Source organism: Ixodes scapularis, unplaced genomic scaffold, assembly GCF_016920785.2.
Source record: "Ixodes scapularis isolate PalLabHiFi unplaced genomic scaffold, ASM1692078v2 PGA_scaffold2__306_contigs__length_199485367, whole genome shotgun sequence".
In the NCBI taxonomy this organism is placed as follows: Eukaryota; Metazoa; Arthropoda; class Arachnida; order Ixodida; family Ixodidae; genus Ixodes; species Ixodes scapularis.
Genome location: NW_024609857.1, coordinates 124,384,151 through 124,396,622, shown reverse-complemented (window position 1 = coordinate 124,396,622; position 12,472 = coordinate 124,384,151). Strand labels below are relative to the sequence as shown.

The window sequence follows — 12,472 nt, the reverse complement described above, 5'->3', positions numbered from 1 at the left end:
TGACTCTGACGGCACGAGACCAATGTTGCCTGACGCAACCGAAGTTTCGGTTTCGGTATCAGCTGATGTTTAAATTAAGATCACACAAATAATATTCCACATTTCGCGAATCCGAGGACGTAGAGCTGTTTAGTAGTGCTTTGTGAAACGGAATCACATGTAAGCCTAAATTTTTCGGAATTGAGCGGAGTTGCCCTTTAAGTTCAGACTAGAAGCTTCACCTTCAGCGCGAGCTTTTTGCCCTTGCTTACACAAGTTTGAACGCGCAGGCACGCGCAGCCAAAGCACTGCGGAAGCCAGCGAGCTAGCGCTGAAGGCGGAGTTTCTAGACTGAGGTCAAGGGTTAACGGAGTAAGGAAGAACACGTCCTACTTCGCTTATTTTATTTAACTCCAGTTCACGCAGCCTGGTTTGTTTGCGTTATGTTGTGTTTCGAGAGCTGACGTCTGCTTGCGTCGAGAGTCGCCGGGTCATCTGTGATTCATATGAAGCGTGGCCACCGATTGAAGAAGTAGCTTTGCACGCGACATGCGAAGCACAGATGTTTTGCGGGCTCCTAATGTAATGTAAGAAAACGAAAAAGAAACCGTCCATGTGTGAATTGGCCTATTGCAGTGTTGTACAGGTTCCTCAAAAAAAGGAACGGAAGCTCGTTCCTCGCTTCTTCTGATTTTTGGAACGCGTTCCCGTTCAAGTTTCATCTGCGAGGAAAAACTCGTTCCCGTTACCGTTTGAAAAAAATGGAACGTTTACGTTACATATACGTATATATATAGGTCACGTATACATATACGTTAAATTTGTAGTTCGCTAATTGCCATTAGTTAGATCAAACCAAGGTTTTTTTATCTATCCCATTAAACGGCAACACCCGAATTTGAATGCCGTGATGGAAGAACACCACAAGAAGAAAACAAGTGGAAGCAAGATTTAATTTGTTGATATATTCACTTTTAAAACTCTCAGCGTTTTGCCATATTCATGTTTGTGGTGGGCTATGCAGACGAGCCATATGTACTGTTACCACACATTGGACGATTGTTTTACAACAACCTCACAGGTTTCAATCTAAAACAAAGTCCCGTGTTCCAACTTAACAACAGTCGCTTCTCGATGTTGCTGTCTGCAAGACGAGGAAGTGGAAAAGGGGGTAGGGCATTTGGAAGGTCAGACTTGAAAACTATACCAGTCGCTTTTCATGAAGGTTGGATTCGTTGTTCAGTATGAATATGGGAGAAGAGGAGAGGGAATGAAGGTTAATGTTTGTGCATCTGGCCAATGTTTGAGATACAATGGTGCGTTTGATGTCTGATAATCTGTTATTTTCGAGTAACTGTACGTTTCTTTGAAGAAGTTCTGTGATGGCTGCGATCGGCCTAGGAGTTCTTGGTGTATGAGGATTCGTGGAAGCAAGGAAAGTAGCTGAGTTTGAGATGTCCCTTTTTTGTCTTTTCCTTCGACTAAATGTTTTGATTTCTGTACTGCAGTCTTGCACTCTTAGAAAAAAGGGTATCGATAGTCCTCCCTAAGGGGAGGAACGGTCTTGTAACCTATGTTCCTTTAGGAAGGGAGGAGCTTTCGTCCCTGGAGCAGGGGAGCAAATAGTTCCTCCGTCGCCTGCATCTCATTATGGCGGCCCTGAATCGAGCAAACCGAGCTCAATAAGGCTTAACGAGGACGCTACGTCTCTTGTAAGAGACGAGAAGAGCAGCAAATAAAAGCGTAACATGAGCTTTCCGCGAACTTTGTTTATTTCCGAAGCCAGATTCCCCCCGCAGGTACAGAAACTTGCGTTTAGAAAGCAGTTACTCAGTCTTCTCGTCGTCAGCACTACGATGTTAAATGGAGACAACCGATACCCAGTTACTTCGCGCGCTTTGCGTCTTACCTTTCGTGTTCCTCAAGTCACAATTCCTTCGCCAACCGCACATCACGGAGAAGGGCAAACTCAATCCCCGAAACCAAAAGCCGCTCTCGAAAGAACAAACTCGAAGCCGCTGTTTATCGCGTAGTGTGAAAGCAAGTTAAATCGCTTGCCACCAGATGGCAGGGTCAAGCAGAGTAATTGCAAGTAGCTAGGCTAGGTGGTGCTAGGTACCGCCCAATTCATGCACTACAAAAATATTTTTATTTCCACCCGCCACCATTGCACTTCAGGATCTTCGGGAACCTCTAGTATACACAGATGTCGACACATTACGCATACTACAAGCATCAGGCGAACATACATTGAGCGCATACACATACATGGCACATACAAACAAGAATACAACGGCACACTAACCCGAACACTACCCTCGAGCTCTGCGTTTCCATCTTTTATACTGGTCGTTTTGAACGTTCGGAATTTCTCGGTGACTGGCTAAGCAAAAAGAAATATTCCCAGCATGTTGATTTTTTTTTTCAGCAATGCCATACCTCTGAGAGTATTTTCAATGGCTCAGGGGATGAATCTCTTATTAAAAAGTAAACGCTCGATCATGCCGTAATTATTTGAAAGCCAATAAATCAAGCCGCTTCAATGCGTTTCGAAGCAAACAGTTTGTTTCCCCGCACGGCACGTCGTAGCCTGTATTTCTATTGTGGTGTTTGTTTTTCTATGTGTGCTGTTCGGGCACAGTTGGTATTGCGGTCTTGAATTGCTCTCTCTAGAGCGGATATTCACTCAGCTGGAAGTCATGCTTCACGGGCCGAGAAATCGCTTTTCGATCAACTTGAATGCAGTCAAAAGCCGCGACTTGCGGCAGGTGTTAAGTGTACAGAGCTGCGCCGTGGCGAACTCGAAAACTTCTAGCGCTAATCCCAGCGTGCCACTTGGAGGGCAGTTTCTCCAGGAACCGTAGTATATTTAAACAGCAAAATAAAGGGTAGCCTCTTTTTTTCTTTCGATTTTACCTACTATTTTTTTAATGCTAAAGTTCCACACTGTAAATATACGTACTTTCCGTCCTAATTTCGTACTGTTCAGTTCTTTCCCCAGAGCGCAATCGCTCTCGGGGGGACACAACCGGCAGTCACATTGGCCACTGTATACGATAGGAGATTACTGTTCAGACCAGCGTTCCGACATGACTATCCGCACGTTGATCGATTGCACCTAATCCCTCAAGTGGTCTTAACTTTTTAATGTAAAGCGGAATGCCAACCTGCGACACTCCGCCCCCTCCGATCACGGCCCGATCAGCGGCATCAATGCCCGACAGTTTACGTCATCTCATTTTGTTGTACACCACTGATACGCGAACACACGGTCACATCGGCGATAATTCCTGTCTTCTGTTCACAACGCACAACACTGCCATCACGATGTTGCTGCTATGTTGCCGACTCGCAGAAATACAGAACCACGTTGAACGCCGGTTAGCACTCGGCATCGGAAAACAGAACCGAACTCTGCACGGAAGGCACCCAGGCAACTGGCAGCAAAACCTGCCTGTCTTGGACGCAGTTCCAGCGATTTCCATAACGTCGAAAACGACGACACAGTTCCGCGTGCTTCCGCTACTGTAGTTCGGCGTGGAACCCGCAATCCGGAGACGGCCATCTTACCCACTGTACGTAGCGCTGCTGGCACTGCTCCGGAACCTCGCTGTTTCTAGCGGCTTCGTTTGCTCGTTTGATAAAATTAATGATAAAAACGTCAATGCAACCAAAATGTTCTGCACGTTTGGACTAGCAGAGGGAATAACAGGCGGCCTTCGCCGCCGCTGAAGCTCAATCAACTCAACTACATTTATTAAACAACATGCGCGACGTGCTCGAAACACGAAACTGAAAGAAGATGAGTCGGGAGGGCGAAAGCTTCCTCCCGTCTGCCTAGAGAAGGAGAAAAACGTTCCGTTCCGCCCTTTTTCTCGTGTTCGCTTGGGGGCGCGTCAGTAGAAGGGAGGAAAATGCACCGTTGCTACCTTTTCACTCCATTTTTTCTTAGAGTGTGGCCACTGAAAAGAGAGTCAATGCTCATTAGCTCTCCTGCACGCTGCTGTTACCAAGCGAGGACCCCACAAAATAAACCCTAAGTAACAAAAGACTTAACGAGATACTGCTCTTCGTAAATATATTGCTTTTATACCTCTTTAGATCTCCCCTCTTAGAAATAAAATAAAGATGACCCCACTAGACAAAAAAAAAAAAGCAACGCCGTTCCTTCTTTCGTTTCCGTAAAAATGTAACGAGATCCCGTTCCAGTTTCACCGATGCAAAATAGAACTGCGGCGTTCCTTCCTTCATCCTAAAAAGATCGCGTTCCAGGAACGCCGTTCAGTACAACACTGGCCTATACACAGCCTGCTTTCAGAACCAAATCCTCCACGAGCGGTACGGAAACCCCCTCGTTGAGTGTACCCATGCGCATCTCACCGGCCACGCTGCTTCGTTTTCGCGCTGCGCCAAGGCAGAGGAATGCCGCTGACGCACCGATATACCGGTTTCGCCAAGACAATAGAGATTTCCGTCTGCTCGGTCTCGACGGCTTTCCACTGTGATAGATAGTATGAGCCACCCCTCCAAATTAAAAAAGAAAAACCCCGAGGCTGCGCGCCGTCAAGCCTTTCCAGCAGCGCAAAAGCTGTCGGACCAACGGAATAGGGTTTTTCAGTAATAATATGTATTTCCTTGTAGGCTATTGCAGAACTCGTGGAAAATCATCCTTAAACCATAGTCATCAAATACTCCACTCCTGAATGCATTTTAACTCGTCTTGAGTACCCTGATAAACCCGGCGAGCACATGGATAATTCGAGTGTGCAACACTCCCAAAATCACTCAAAGCTCCCAGTAACCAAGCATAGCTAACCACAACGCACGGAAAATGCGCGCACAATACATTATGTGCCCCCGAGTTTATTACAATAATCAATGAAAGTTTCATTTGTTTTTTCTAATAATTTACTCAACATTTAATCTTCGTAATGCTGCACCCAATAAGCATGCAGACGTGCAGTGTTTTCATGACAACTGAGGGGACACCTATGGTTGACGTAAAATTATGATATGTACTTTTACCGCATATCGTGCAATGTGTGCCTGAAATTGTGGGTCATTCAAAGATGTAAGCTGCATCCTCACGCGTCCGTCGTCAAATCGGTATTGTAGTAACTGTTTTAATCACACTGAAAGCACGCTGCAGTGCTTGCAAAAGATGACGGGGAGTTAGTGTCTAAGTGTGTTAACACGAAGCATTTCGGAGCACGCAGAGGGAAAGCTCAGGCTGCGGAATCCAGAGATCCTGAATTCAATCCCCACCCCAGACTGTTTATACCTGAACTCGCATTGCACCGGTGTGCTGTATAGTGTATCACTAATGCATGTTGCACGTTGAAGACACCAGGCTAGCAGTGGTACTGCACTGGCTAAATTTCTTATTCACAGCTTATAACAACGTCGCCATACTCTGACATACTATTATCAGCTTGTCTACATATCCAACAAGCATGAGTTTATTTTTTGCGTTTTAGAGATTAACTGTCAGCCTTGAACTGCAAAATAAATACTACAACGTGTACCCTCCATTGCATCAAATCTTCTTCACAATTTGGCACTTCCCATTGTCGTCTTTGGTATGTATTTTATGTAACCTGCAAGCAGCACAGCACGCCTATATTTTTTTAGACGCAATGTGCTTTCTGGCAGTCTGCTAGGCGTTACTGGTTCCGTACTCTTCTAACTGAAGGCAGTAACACAAGTGATAAGTCAGCGTTTGGCTGGAACTCGTGTCGTCACTGATTGTTCTGCAGCATTTAATGTGACGGGTGGAGTCAGTGTGTCCTCCTTTAATCGGCGTAGAAGCACGCGCTACCGTACTTTTTATGCTTACCACAGAATGTTGTATCCGAGTATACACCACCACACAGCTTTGTCGTCACATCGCCGTGGTGGCGCTGCTGTCACCACAGCACATACGCAGACGCTTCCCACAACGCGAATATGGTTTCTGCTCATGCAGCGCCCTCCCAGTTGTGGGCGAATGCAGAATTGTTTGTAAACAGCATGTTAGACAATAGAATATAGTGAGCGAAAGTGATCGCCCTAAGAAGGAAAGGGGTATGTAAGAGACAAACAAAATAAGCATGTATTTTGGAGGAAACAGAGAGTACCGCAATAACACGTTCGAAACTGGAGTTTGAAAGAGCAAAGAAGGCTAACTTGGTGTTTCTTTGTTACTAGCCCTAGCTTTGGCAGGGTTTTCTTTCAAAAACGCTGCGGAGGACGATATCCACGCCGACGAAGCAACGTTTGTACAAGGTTGTGCCTTACAGAAACCTCGCAAAGCAAGACCCAGTGCTTTTTTTTTTTTTTCTACTTTCTTTCGAATGATATTGAGGGAACGGGGCAAAATATTTATTCGTATGTTGCAGCCCACAGTTGTGATTGCTGAAATGAATAACGCATTGTTAAGAAAATGTTGAGTTTAATCTTCAAAAAATAATAATGTGCCTCTTTTTTCAGGCAAAAATATAATTTTAGATGAAATTGCCAGTATTAAGGAAGAAGTTCAGAACCTGAAGGAAAAACAGGTCACATTTTACGTTGTCATCAGTCACGTCGGATATGAACTGGACAAGAAAATAGCCGCAGAAGTTGAAGAAATTGACCTGGTCGTGGGAGGACACACAAACACATTCCTCTACACCGGTAAGCTTCGGTCCTCAAATCGTACTAGGTATATGTGATAATACAAAAAACAAATTACCCCATATGTAGCTCTATAAAAGGAGTAGTTTCAAGAGGCAGCATTTACAAGAGCAGACATACTTTAATAGTTTTGCGCCATGCATTTTAAAAAAACTGGGAGTCACAATTCCATCAATAGTTACCATATATACCAAAACTTGGCATCAGAGTTGAGTTACCTGACAACAATGCTGGTTAAAGGGGTAGGGAAATAAAATTCCAGCGCTCATTTTCTAGCTTGAATGTTTTGCATGTTGCACCCTAACCTCCAGAACACCAGTTTTCCGCTGAAAGGCGCAAGAAAACCATTTTAAAGCTAAATAAACGATATTTCAATGTGCACCTGGTGGGTGCATGCGGAGCCTACTTGGGAGGTAATCTAGACACGTTGGGAAACTTGCTACGTAGTCGCGACGTAGCAGATTCCTTCGGAGCAGCGCCACCCTTTGTAATTTCAACATTTTTCTTCTTAGCTTTCCTCCTGGCTCAACTGACAAATCGCGCATTGTACCAAACGGTCCAAGAAGACGGAAAGGAAGGACTCGCCTCTTTCTCGGACCCTCGTTCGCGCAACCGGAAACAGCCATTCTCCCCCGAGAAGATTAGCCAGTCGTTCAAAACTCAAACAAAAGTTGCTTTCCCCACCCCGTTCAGCCCTAAGATGACAGTGTTGTGGAAGCTACGTGCTCCTTGGGCCAGCCACACGCTCGTCACCTCACGGGTACTGCGAACGGCTCGGTTGTAACGCGCTGGCGCTATTAGGGAGTTTTCGTAGACCGCGCTGCCCCCTCCGCTAAGCGTTCCGCAACGAACAAGTCGCTACTGCGCCTGCGCGCCGATAGCCTTGACTGTGGAGTTCCCGCTATCGTAGCGGGTTGCGGAGGGCCTTGCGGGACGGCGAAAACGATCTACGAAAACCCCCTAACGACACCACAACAACGCTGACAACACCACCAAGGGCAAAGCTCATAACCACGTCTGCCTTGCTACTCCATGAACGCGGGAAATCTTTTCTTTCTGTTTTTGTTTGCGCCGGATATCCCATGACGCATCGCGCTCGCCGTTCGTTTCTCTTCGAGCGCTTGCTCAAGTGCACCGTTTGGAACGAAAAATGTAGCCAGTCGTTCAAATACAAACGTGCGATTATCATTTACGGTTATTATCCGTCACGCTTGACTCAAATCCGAATGAAATTTGAATATTTCAGTTTTTGTTTCCGTACACCTTTAAAGTAAACGAAAACGTTTGTACAGGCCTAGTGTATAAATAGGACGTGCGATTTTGTAGTACAATTATTAAAATATAACTTGAGCGTGCCCCGCATATGTTTTAAAAAATAAAATATAATAATTAAAAAGAAGCCACCTCGTGATCTTTCAAACTATACAGTTGACGGAGGGGGACAACAATTTAGCCGATAAAAACGCGAGCAAAAGTGAATATCAATGAAAAATACGCCGCCCGCTAAGTGCCTGTACGACATCTGCGTTTCAGAAGTGGGTCCTCTAAATGAGAGGACCGACCTTCACGAGACCCAACCGACGATAGCAAACGTTCACTCAACGCTCGAGCTTATGCAGTTGGTTTTCAATAGCGGGGTGATCATTCGCTGCCAGACGCGCCGAGCGAGACAGTATATATTAAAAGGCATTGGCCCAGCCGCACTGTGTCTTTGGGAGCCACCCTAACAAAGGACGTGCGGTTTCTGGGCTTGCTAGCCAACATCACTAACAGGGTGTGTTCAGATAAGATCGAACACGCGAGTCCGGTTCGCATTTTTGTTTTTCTTCTTATTTTTATACGTTAATCCCCAATATGTGGAGGGAACGAAATCACAAATGTTTTCTAGAAAAAACAAGAATCTCTAAAGAAAAAAAAACATGACTGCCCCAAGACGGCAACGCCGTTTTCGGGCTTTGTCTGTTCTGTCAAGTTTGACTGCATGTAATGGGCAAACTAAAAATACAAAAAAACTGAATATTTTTCAGGAAGCAGGAGGTTATAGTTACTACATTCTTGAACGTTTACAGCATTCTCAAAATTATATATCGCGCGTGGCAAATCCACAAATGTGGCTGCTTTAACGTTTTGACCCTATTTTTGTGACTCGTTATATCGTTATATGTTAAGGATATTAAACTGAACCTTTTTTCATATGTCCTTCCTAAACGTGTCTTTTATCGAAAAAATAAATTGCTGCTCTAGTGTATAATTCGAAATATATACCGCGCTTCAAACATATTCGAAATTGAAAAGTTCCGCAAATTCAACGCGCGATTAAAAAAAAAAAAACATCTTCGATCTTTTTAAAATTTGGAGGAATCACTCTCCTCTACACCCTCGTAAACGTCCGTTAAAAACATGTTGCATCATTTTGTTTCCGTCAAAAGTACAGCGCTTTGAAATGTACCTCCACACGTGGACATGCTCGCCCAAGGTCACGGCCGCAGTGTGGCCGCCTTCCATTTCTTTGTTTAGAACTTCTCATAAGGTCCTGTTTTTTTACTTGCACAAGTTCGAATCATACACCTGGACCACTCTAAGTGCATGTATAAAGTACACGTAGCTCAGGACAGCAGTTCGAAGCATCGAAGATGCGAACTAAGACGAGCCCGCCCTTCGTGTTTAATTGTTGCATATGCCACCGCACGGTCGCGCGAACTGAAACACAACCACCCGCACGAGGATAGAAAGAAAGTACATATATAACCTGCCGCGTATTACGTCCGTGTTCGCCGTGTATAGCGAACACGACCTTTTGAACCCAAACAACGGCGGATGCAACCGGAGACGCCGGGAGGGAACATAGAGCCACGGGACGCCTGGAAGCAACAGACTGGTCGCGATCGCAGGCCATAAAACACGCTTTTCGTAACACCAACCGATTGTAACCTAAACATTTATATTGATATATCCTCGCATTATCCCAAATTAACCGGCACATCACATAACCAAGAAGCTCCCAACCTTAAACACACAAAAAGGAGGAGGAGGAATATACTTTATCATGGCGAACCTTAGCTGCGAAAGAAAAGAACAAAACTATAGGCAAAAACAAACTCTATCGCGCGATAATACTTAACAAGCAAGCGAGCTGGTGATAACTCATGGTAATAAAACCCGAGACTCAGGAACACAGAAGGGGACGAACACAGCACAACGTCTCAAACACAGTTGAAGGTTGATTTGTCAGACACTCGTTTAAAAAGGCGAGCCCCCACGGTGCCCCAACCGACATCCCCAGTCCCAAAGGTCAAGCCGCTTCCTCCCGTCCAGTCCACGTCAGCAGCGCTCCTCGCACACACATACACGCTACGCGCCACAGTGTCCCTGAGAATGCCCACGCAGTTGACTTGTCACCCGCCACTGCCACCAAGCGCTAATCCCCCACTTCCTCGCAACGCTTCCTTGCCCCCCGCCGTCGAATCGTGCACAAGCACACCACTCAGATATACGCCCTTCCTGTCCCCCCCCCCCCCCCCCCCCCTTCCCTTTACAGTTGCCGACGTGAACACAAACCTTGAAAACACATGTGGAAGCCCGCCCGCTGAGCCAAAAATGCGCGGCCAAGTAATCCCAAAGCCAATTAAAGTTTGTGCCGCTATCTGTCCGTCCCTCCTTCCATGTACATCCTCGTGTTTAATTACTGTTACCAACACGCTCGTTTTGTACTTACTTATCTCCGACTTTGCCAAAAAACCTACCTCCCCCCCTTTTCTTTATTTATGTCTCCTTCCAATGCCTTCAAAAAAAAAAGAAACCCAACCCAAAACAGATCAATTTTACTTAACCTTTGGGCTGGATCTAACCTGTCATGGAGACGGAAACTCCATTTCTGATATAGGACCAGGTTAAAATGTCTAAAAAAAAGGGAAGGATTGCTTATGCAGTTCCCAATACTCCCTATTCCGATGGTCTCCCTCAATATCCTTTTAGTCGCATCTTTTTCACTGTAGATAATTTCTGTTCTGACCCACTCCGGGTTGCACCCATTTCACTTCTCAACATGTCTGGCTATTTCTGAATTCTGAGCCATCAATTCTACTGCCCTTTTCTGCTTTAAAAAACGATTGTTTACACATCTTCGTGTTTGGCCAACGTAAGTAAAACCACATGTCAATGGTATACCATAAACCACCCCCTCCCGAACTCGACTTCTCTATTTCTGTGGTTTTTTTTTTGGGCACCCGCTCACCCCTCCCGTGAATGGGGTTAGCCTGCTGAGTTTAAAGTGTGGTCTGAAAACCACCGTTACGTTGAATTTTTTTGCAAAAGCCTTCACATTATGGGACATCGAATGGTAAAAGGGAATGCAAACTGTTCATTTTTTCTTTTACTCTGACCGTACCCGCCAAACGCAGCAAACCCCTCGAGGCCACACTGTCCACAAGCTCCCTTCTGTATCCTGCCGCTAACAATCTAGACAGTTGCGCCTGCACAACCTCCGCAACCTTGCGCGTACAAGCTGCTCCACTTGGATGAAACTGAACCTGTAGAGTTCCGGAACCGGAAGAAGGAAGAGTGGAGCAATGTGCGAGCCGTCCGTGGAATTCAGAAGTGGCACGTATGGCGAAGTCGCAGAACGGGGCAGAACTCGGAACTAACTGCTTTCCGGACCGCGGAAAGCGCAACGACGATCACTATTTCATAACCGCTGCTTGAACATGTTGAGTGTCAATGCATTTTTATTTATTCTACAACAATGTGTGGACAAGCCAAGGTGTCAGCGATTTATTAAAACAGTTACCTAAAGATGTAGTAAAAGTGCTGATCTTCAGTCCCACCGAGGTGTTATGTTCAGCTCTTAGGTTTACTTCGCGAACACAGGTGTTGTATATCGTTTCGTTCTTGGTATTTATGTTTAAGTTCGCGCGACCGTGCGGTCGCGTGACCCGGCGTCTCCGGTTGCATCCGCCGTTGTTTGGGTTCAAAAGGTCGTGTTCGCTATACACGGCGAGCACGGACGTAATACGCGGCAGGTTATATATGTACTTTCTTTCTATCCTCGTGCGGGTGGTTGTGTTTCAGTTCGCGCGACCGTGCGGTGGCATATGCAACAATTAAACACGAAGGGCGGGCTCGTCTTAGTTCGCATCTTCGATGCTTCGAACTGCTGTACTGAGCTACGTGTACTTTATACATGCACTTACCGCTCATTCACACTGGAAGCGGATCCGCGTTCGCAAAGCGGTTGCGAACGCGGTTGTATAAAGATCCAGTGCAATTGCACGCGCACTCGAGGACATCAAGTGCGCGTGCAATTGTACTGGATCTTATACAACCGCGTTCGCAACCGCTTTCCAAACGCGGAACCGCTTCCAGTGTGAATGAGCAGTTAGAGTGGTCCAGATGTATGATTCGAACTTGTGCAAGTAAAAAAACAGGACCTTATGAGAAGTTCTGAACAAAGAAATGGAAGGCGGCCACACTGCGGCCGTGACCTTGGGCGAGCATGTCCACGTGTGGAGGTACATTTCAAAGCGCTGTACTTTCGACGGAAACAAAATGATGCAACATGTTTTTAACGGACTTTTACGATTGTGTAGAGGAGAGTGATTCCTCCAAATTTTGAAAAGATCGAAGATGGTTTTTTTTTTTTTAATCGCGCGTTGAAGTTGCGGAACTTTTCAATTTCGAATATGTTTGAAGCGCTGTATATATTTTGAATTATACACTAGAGCAGCAATTTATTTTTTCGATAAAAGACACGTTTAGGAAGGACATATGAAAAAAGTTTCAGTTTAATATCCTTAACATATAACGATATAACGAGTCACAAAAATAGGGTCAAAATGTTAAA

General features: G+C 45.5%; 1 pseudogene; it reads left to right on the top strand.

Moving 5' to 3' along the window:
• Positions 1-12,472, top strand: part of LOC120836231 — an 85,827-nt pseudogene that overhangs the window by 21,430 nt on the left and 51,925 nt on the right.